Here is an 8,937-nt window from a genome sequence, read left to right on the forward strand (position 1 = left end):
TCTCAGAGTAATCTTTTAAAAGTATAGATTATATTGAGTCACTCTCCTTCTGACAAATCTGTATAGTTAGGTTAAAAAATTAAATCCTTTTCCTACACTAAGTAATTTCTTATGTGGTCTGGCTCCTCTCTATCTCACTAGGATCCTCTTATGCCCATCTCCCCTCACCCATATACTCACATTGGCTTTTTGAAAAATCCTAGAACTGAAACAACAAGACCTTTCCCACTCCAGAGCCTTTGCACTTGTTGGTTTCTCATCCTAAAAAGCTTTCTCTCACCTGTCAATCTTCCCTTGTTAGGCACCGCCTCAACACACATACCACGCCATCACTCTTGGTAACTGGCTCAAAAATCACTGAATCACTGATCAGTGATGCTGAATCACGTTTTAGTGTTCAGCATAAAAATCAGCGTCATCTACTTTAAAAAGACCTTTGCTGCCCACCTATCTAAAAAAGTCCTTTCAATTTCTTTATGATATTAAACTGTTTTACTTCCCTTATAGAACCTAGCATTCTCTGAAATTATCTCTGAAATATACTTATTTGAATATCATTTGTCTTTCTTCACTAGAATGTAAGCTCCATGAGAGAAGTCTTCTTGAATACCTTGTCCACCACTGTAACCTCAGTACCTGGAAGAGTGTCCAGCATAAAGCTTGGGTTAATAAACATCTCAAGTCTGATGGAAGCCTATGAAGGCTCACTATGCAACTTCACACAATCCTTACAACAGCCCTATGAAGTAAATACTGTTATACTTGCTTTCAAGTTGAGAAAACTGAGGATAGAGAAGTTAAATACTAGCCCAATGTCATATCTAGTAAGAGAGGGCTCAAGTTTAAAGCAGTCAGATTTCAGTGGCCACACTTTCAATATTTATGTTTATTTGCCTTTTTCATAGCAATTGTAGATCTTTAAAAAGAATCAAGAAGCTCTTGATAAATAGTCACCTCAGCTCAATCATGTCAAACAGGCATGTCAAATTCTAGGCATCCCCAACTATCTCTCCAGGTGCCCGGCCATAGTCATTACAGAAGGCTCTTGGTGCCAGGTGCAGTGGCTCATGCCTGTAATCCCAGCACTTTGAGAGGCCGAGGCAGGCAGATCACCTGAGGTCAGGAGTTTGAGACCAGCCTGGCCAACATAGTGAAACCCCATCTTTACTAAAAGTACAAAAATTAGCTGGGCATGATAGTGGGCACCTGTAATCCCAGCTACTTGGGAGACTGAGGCAGAAGAATCGCTTGAACCCAGGAGGTGGAGGTTGCAATGAGCCTAGACCATACCACTGCACTCCAGCCTGGGTGACAGAGTGAGATTCCATCAAAAAGAAAGAAAAGAAAAGAAAAGAGAAAAGAAAAGAAAAGAAGGGAGGGAGGGAGGGAGGGAAAGAGGGAGGAAGGGGAGGAAAGAAGGAAGGAAGGGAAAAGAAGGCTCTTAGAAAACTAAATCCATTTGGAGGACCAAATTCAGTCCTGTCTGGGCCATCACTGTCCTTTGATCATCTCTTCAGTGTATCTGAAGACTGTGACAAACACCACAGAAACTTTCAGAGAGGAAGTCTCCAGTCCCAAAACTAGAATCCAGGGTCCCCTTAGTTGACTACTTCTCTGACTCATCCACAGATTGGATGGGTTAGAGATATGTCTGTCTTCCAGGATAGAATGAATGAAGGAACTATTGGTGCAGAAATCAGAACTAGCCAAAAATCTGGGCTCAAGGGCGACCAATGTGATATTCTAATTGAAACCAGGTAAAATCCTGAGAGGGTAAAGATGCTGTGCAAATTTCTGTACAGAGATGGTTAGTATCTATAACAGTGCCTAACACAGTAACCACTCAGCAAATATTGGTTAAATGAATAATAGTGGTGCAAAAACTTTTTTGCTTTTTTTTGTCTTGATTTTTCATCATTACTACTGTTTTATTGGATCCTTATTGGGTTTAGATATCAAAGTCTGTGATTTGAAGTCAGGAGAAACTGAATCGTTCTGCATAATAGAGTGAAGAAAATTTAAAGGCCCCTTAGGACAGTCTGGAAGGGCTGAGTGAAGAAAAGCAGGAGAAAGTAGAAACAGCAGAAGACTAAGAGCTCACAGAGGTGATGAGCGAATGAGAAGCTTGCCTTGGTAGTAATGGATGAGATTAAGACAAAAACATTGGAAAAACAGAAATGCCTAATATGAAAAGTTAGCTTTTTTTTACCTGGTAAGCTGTGATGTGACTTTTCCTATAACCCCCAAATTTTAATAAAATTGACTACAACTTTTTCTGTTTTGTTAAACTGGACATTTTTGAGAAATCAAGGAAGGAATTGAATTTTATCTCTGAGCCCACATGAAGCAGGATCAAAGTCAGCACACGTGAAAACTAGAGCCCAAAGACTATAAAGCATGAAATAAGTATTTAAGCTAACCCTATCTCGTAAGGGGTTGGTAAAGTCCAGCTTGCATCTGAGCTACACTAGCACCAGGACAGCCACTCAGTAATGGGGTTTCTCAAGGTTATTGCTTTTCATTCAGTAGAAATGAGAGTCATTTCTTACCCTTATGCCCTGTGAGATTTCACTGGGGGTTGTTCACTGAAACATTTTCATATCATTGCATCAACCCTCTTGAACTCACTGTGCCTGCCCCCAGTTCAGTCTGTGACTCACAAGTACCCTGCAGCAAAAGAAATCCAATAGAGGGCAAATCCCTCACCTTACCTTCCTTTTTAAGACCTTTGATGTTCTCATGTGTCATTTCATAATTGGGATTGTCAATTAGTCGCCTCATCTCTGGTCCTCACTTTCCTCTCTCCCAGCCAAATTCAACCTTCAGCCCACACAATGGAATTCAACAAAATGAGGTAACAGTTTTCTGTGTGAGTCACTCTGGGCAACTCTGTTCACAGAGCACTGTGAGGTGAGCAGCCAGAGCCCAGGCAAGTGTTTCAGCCATCCAAGAACTGGCAGGCAGCCCAAGAGACACTCTCACCTGATGACAGACTAGTGGGATGAGTCCTGGAGGAAATGGTTCCCAACAGCTGCAGAAGGAGTCTCTTGGCTCATGCACAGCAATGCTCTTCTCAATTAAAAACATTGTCATTATTCACACTGCAGTGTAAAATCCTTTTACACTGTGCTCACATTTCTACAGGCTTTCATCTACTCTGCATATTAAAGACAAGACCCTTCCATGAAATGATGACATCTCTAAGTTACTGTTCCACCCAAACAGTCCTATATAATGAAGAGAAAAAGGTTTGCTGGCCCTCGAAGGGCAAACACAAGGAGAAAGATTTCCATGAGCTGTTTCTCTTTGCTGAGCACTTAGAGGAAAACTGTAAGTGGTTGGAAGAAGGCTTTGTTTTCTACAAGACTTTTTAGTTATTCCTCAGAAATTTTCCTGCTTATTTCCAGAGGAGGTCATCTCTTAGATGCTGTCAGTCAGATAGGGATTGGCAGCAAAGCAGAGGTGCTCAGAGGTTTCCAACTAATGTGGCCAGCGGAAAACTGCCAAAGAAGCAAGGCTCCTTAGGACAAGTAAACTGGAAGATATTTTGGGGATAAAAATAAATCCTTTTGAAAATGAAAGATGGAGAGATGCTGTATATACAAATTGCCCTGTTCTGAACAATGTTGTCACTAGGACTGGCCCTGGAGACCAATGACACAAACCAAGATGTTCTCAGACATGCTTTGATGGTCTTTTTCTCCAAAGTTATCTATTCTGTTTCCATTTCATTCTCACAGGAATTGCCACGGGGTTCTCATAAGATTTCACATTGGTCATAATCCAGGTGGCCCTGGACTGCAACCTCTGAGTTGGCGACATCAAAATAGGAATTAGGAAAAACCAATTTAAATACAGACACAGGCAAAAGAGAGTTGGGTTGTCCAAGCTAGTGCCTAGGTGGACACTGCCTCACATTTTTAATTCCAGAAGCCGTCAGTACTGAGTGTCAGATCTCATTAGTCAAACACAGTGATCAGGAATCCACAAACGGAGGGACCACTCAAAAGTCTGAAACATTTCAAGTTATGGAGTATGGATCTCACCCCAACACCCAATCAGAAAATAGGGAGAACTGGAAACCAAAGTTCCCCCTCCCTCTGTGGAAGGTTGAAAACCATAGTGTTGGAGTTCTGTCCTGATGATGGAGCAGAGAGCTAGGCAGCCAATCAATGAGGGCCAGTACGGGAATTCAGTGATAAGTATTGGGTCATAAGAGAAATGGGGAAGGTATTAATCCGTTGATATATGAGGATCCTGGGACACTGGCTCCTGGTAATCTAGTTATAACTATTAGTGAAAAAGAAAAAAAAAAAATCAGTGATGTGAAGAGATGGCCTAAAAGAGCTCCAGCAACATAGCTAAGCAGCTGGCAAGTGGTCTGAGGAGCACTGCAATTCCAAGCCTCCTAAGGTGGCATTACGGGCACTGGTAAGACATTCTGCTGCGGTGAAACTATTCCACCATGGAGAATTCACAAGTAAAATAGGCAAACAGGAAATGCAAGACAGAGGCTAACAAAGGGTTTTTTTTTTTAGGGGGGGAGGGTTGTTTGTTTGTTTGTTTGTTTGTTTGTTTGTTTCTTGAGACGGAGTCTTCCTCTGTTGCCCAGGCTGGAATGCAGTGGCATGATCTCAGCTCACTACAACCTCTGCCTCCTGGGTTCAAGCAATTCTCCTGCCTCAGCCTCTCAAGTACCTGGGACTACTCAAGTACCTGTGTGACACCACATTGGCTAATTTTTGTATTTTTAGTAGAGACTGGGTTTCACCATGTTGGCCGGGCTGGTCTCAAACCCCTGACCTCAACTAATCCCCCTGCCTTGGCCTTCCAAAGTGCTGGAATTACAGGCATGAGCCACCGCACCTGGCTGGTTTTTGGCAATTCTTAAAGAACTCAATGAGCAACACTCAAACAACCCTAAAGACTATAGAGCTCATGGTTGCATTTCAGATAGCTAAACAGACAGGAGTTTTTGTAAGTTTTGTAAGTCTTGTTCATCCTTCCCTCTTCCACCCTCTATCTCAACTATTCTGTCTACCACTAAAGCACCTTAGACCTTGGGTTTGGCAATGCAACAAGTGTGTGTTCAACATGAAATAGGTAATTCAATAGCAAAGCCCTAAAACAGCCTGGCTTGATTATTTCTCAGGGCATGCAGTTCTTTTGAGGTAGGATCTTTTTAATAATAATAACAATAATAATATAAATAATAATACCAATTGAAGACATTTATTTCACAATTTCCATACACCGAAGAGCTATACATATGAATGATAATGCATGATTATAAAGCATGCATATTACAGGTCATAAATATGTTAGCTAATTATAAACAACTCCCATTTTCATATAGTTTATCCTTGCCAAATAAAACTGTAAAAAAAGACACCTTTCAAATGCTGCTAAGGAGTAATACCTAAATGAGGTTGATTTAATGGAGTCTTAGTTCCTGCACATGTTCTAATTGAATAGACTATGTAGTAATCCCCTTACATACCCATCCATGTCCAAGAATAGTGAAGATCTTTATTTAATATGAATTATTGTAGATGATTAGCATGGTCTAGCTAAACCATTCCAGTAATTGATTGTTTTTACTTGTTATATTAATATATAAATTCTCAAACGATATAACTTAGTGATGTTGGGTGAATTTCACTGAATGATAGCTCAAGCACCTGAAATATTGACTAAGAAAACTAATTTATCAATACTGATAATCAATTTTAATATGTTAATTGATTGTAATACAGGATTCTCTGGTTGAAAAAAAAAGAACAAACAAAAAAACTTTCTTCCATTTCCAAATACCAATTAATAGGTCTCTACTTTCCCTTGTATTTCTTCTTACCACCTACCACCTCCAATCCTCATTCTTTCCTCACAAACTAAATATAAAAGGTACCTACAAAGCATAGAATCTGTGTTAAATGCTATTCTTGCTTGTTTTAAGCCCAAAATTAAACAGCTCTGAATTATTAAAAGGCACGTGAATTCAAATATCCTGTTTTAATAAGAAAATAGTTTACATTTCTCTATGTTCAAGGAAAAACGTAGTCCAAGTGGGATAAAAATTATTTCCAGTAGGTTATGTGATTTAAGTTATAGAAATGAACCAGGCAATTCAATTGAATGTCATGGAAAGTAGGTTTCTTCTTTTCCTTTTTTTTTTTTTTTTTTCCTAATATGTACACTTTGTGAGAAGATAAATCCATAGTGTGAAAATTTGTCCACTGGGTCCATCAGACACTGGAGACAGCTTCCTAAGAATTATAAGGCTTCTAAAGGCTTCTAAAGCCTAAATTGCCTAGAGCATTTGGTGTGCCAGGCACTTTACTAGGTGCCCTAGGGATGCAAGAAGTATAAATGTTTTACGAGAATACAGGCTGGAAATGTATTCTTGATTATTCCTGTGGAATTTCTAGGCAGAAAACAGTCTAATGGGGTATAGGTATAGTTTCTCAAACAATTTTCTGAGTCTTTACCAGATGCAGTTCTATGCTTTGAATGTGTCCCTCAAAGTTTGTGTGTTAGAAACTTAATCCCCAGTGCAATAATGTTGGGAGGTGAGGCCTAATGAGAGGTAATTAGACCATGAAGGCTCTGCCCTCATGGATGGATTAATGCTGCTATGGTGGGAATGGGTTCATTATTACTGGGGTGGGTTCATAATAAAAAGATGAGTTTGGCCTGCTTTTCTCTCTCTTTCTTATCCTCTCTTCCACCGTGGGATGACACAGCAAGAAGGCCCCTGCAAGATGCCCTCCCCTCAATATTGGACTTCACAGCCTCCAGGACCATAAGCCAATACATTTTTATTCATTATAAATTTCCCAGTCTGTGGTATTCTGTTATAGCAACATTCAATTTATGCATTACTTCCAGATTCTTATGGCTATACCTACTTCTCACTGTTTGTATTCACCCCTCCTTCAACCAAGTACCCTTAACACAGTTCCCATAGTCACAAAGCCAAGTCACTGAAGCTGCCCTCTTTCCAACCACACACATGTAGATCACATGACCCCACGCATAGAGCTGATTGAGAAGGAGGGACCAGTAGGAGCTCTGCTTCCCCAGCAGCTTCCTGGAAAGAAGACGCAATACAACCCAACCCAAAAGTGCAAGAGAAGTAACACTTCATGGGATGAGCTTAATTAATTAATAGGAGAAGACACTAGAGGATGAAATAAATTCATCTCCCTTCCTCCCTCTCTTTCCCAATTCACCCCCTCCAGTCTCTGAACCATGAGCTATTTCAAAGGTGCAGTAATGCTATATTTGGCCTCTCTGAAGATATCCTATGAGGTCAAGTCATCAGCTTTGTTCATTATCTAGGAGTGGTGGCCAGCTCACCGGCACATCCCATCATGTTTGCCCTCCCTCCTTCCCTTGTGTCACTTCCCATTTTCCCTTACTTCTGCTTTCTTGGGATTAAATTCTACTCTACAATGTCAGGATGTAAGTTTTTGCCTCAGATCCTGTTTTCTAGGAAACCCATGCTAAGACAACACTGGCAGTGGCCCTGGAAAAGTAGACCTCATGATGGATTTGGAGTTGGATTGTTCACTTATCTGAAGACAGAGGACTCCATTTAAGTGGTAAGCAGTGTAGCTATGAATTCTGCCATGCAGGCCTCACAATTACTGAGGCTTCTTTTACCTGTGGTTAACTGGGACACAGAACAGCAGGAAACTGAGTGTAGAGGTTATCAAGTAGCTGCTTCACTTAATTGGTATAATTTTATGGAGTTAACCTGGTTTAGGGTCCAGAGAACATTCCACATAGCCTAAAAAGCATAGCTATTTGTCCTTACCATAATCAAGACATACTTTGAATATGAGTTTTCCTTCCCTGTTCAGTACCACTTCTCTTAGACTTAAGAATGCCTGCCTGATCTGTTGATATTATGTCCCATGTAACATTGCCTAAGACAAAGATATCCATGTACCTCAAAGGAAGTGCAGCAATTAGCTTTCTCTGTACCCATCCCCAGAAGGATCCAGTTTATGAAATGGTGAAATGGCATTAGGATTAATGGTGACGGGCTTATATTAGGCACCAACTCAGGGACATTCTGCAGCATTGGGGAGCTATCCTGCCAGATGCAACATATATATTAAACCAATAACTTATGTGTTGTGCTGTGTCCTCAGTAGCTGGAAAAGACAACTAAGATGTGGAAATAAGATTGTCACCTCTCACCATTACTCCCAGGGACCTACATGTAGAATTTGATGCTTCCCATGCCCACAATCTTAGGTTCTGGTATGGATCTCATGAAATCCTGGTGGACAAGAAGCATATCTTTGCACTGTATGAAGGACAACTGGTTAAATGACAAAAACTAAAAGACACTTATTGATTGACTTCAAACTGTAAAGGAATTTCTACTGACATGTCATAAGGCCACATGAGCATTTGGATCAGTGGTTTGGGTACATCTATTGAACAGCTCATTTAGCATATACGTGTTAGGACTCAGAGGATACCTTGGTTCTCAAAGGAAGGAATATTTATCATAAGATAACTGATAGTCTTAGCACCAGACTGGACTTCAGCTTGACATTTTAGGCATAATTTAGTGAGCAACTTGAGGCCTGAGGCTTCAGTCAAAATCCTGATATTTAAAGATATTCGGGGCATCTCAACTTTTGTCTCTTTGAAGAATTATTCCTGAATTGTGTCTTTGTGTGCTTTATACACTTCACTATTCCATTATCAGAAGAATTATTATTTTTGTGGAGATATTTTATGTGAGCAATACACAGACAGGTCATCACAGACATCTCTACTTAAAGAAAGCCTCTGCATGTTGTATCTATATATTCCTAGGATATCTAGAAGGTGGTCTCCAGTAAGAGTTTTAAGAAAAAAAAATACACAACTCTAATTAAAAAAAAAAAAAAAAAAAAAAAAAAAAAAAAAAAAAAC

This window comes from Macaca fascicularis, chromosome 14 (assembly GCF_037993035.2).
Source record: "Macaca fascicularis isolate 582-1 chromosome 14, T2T-MFA8v1.1".
In the NCBI taxonomy this organism is placed as follows: domain Eukaryota; kingdom Metazoa; phylum Chordata; class Mammalia; order Primates; family Cercopithecidae; genus Macaca; species Macaca fascicularis.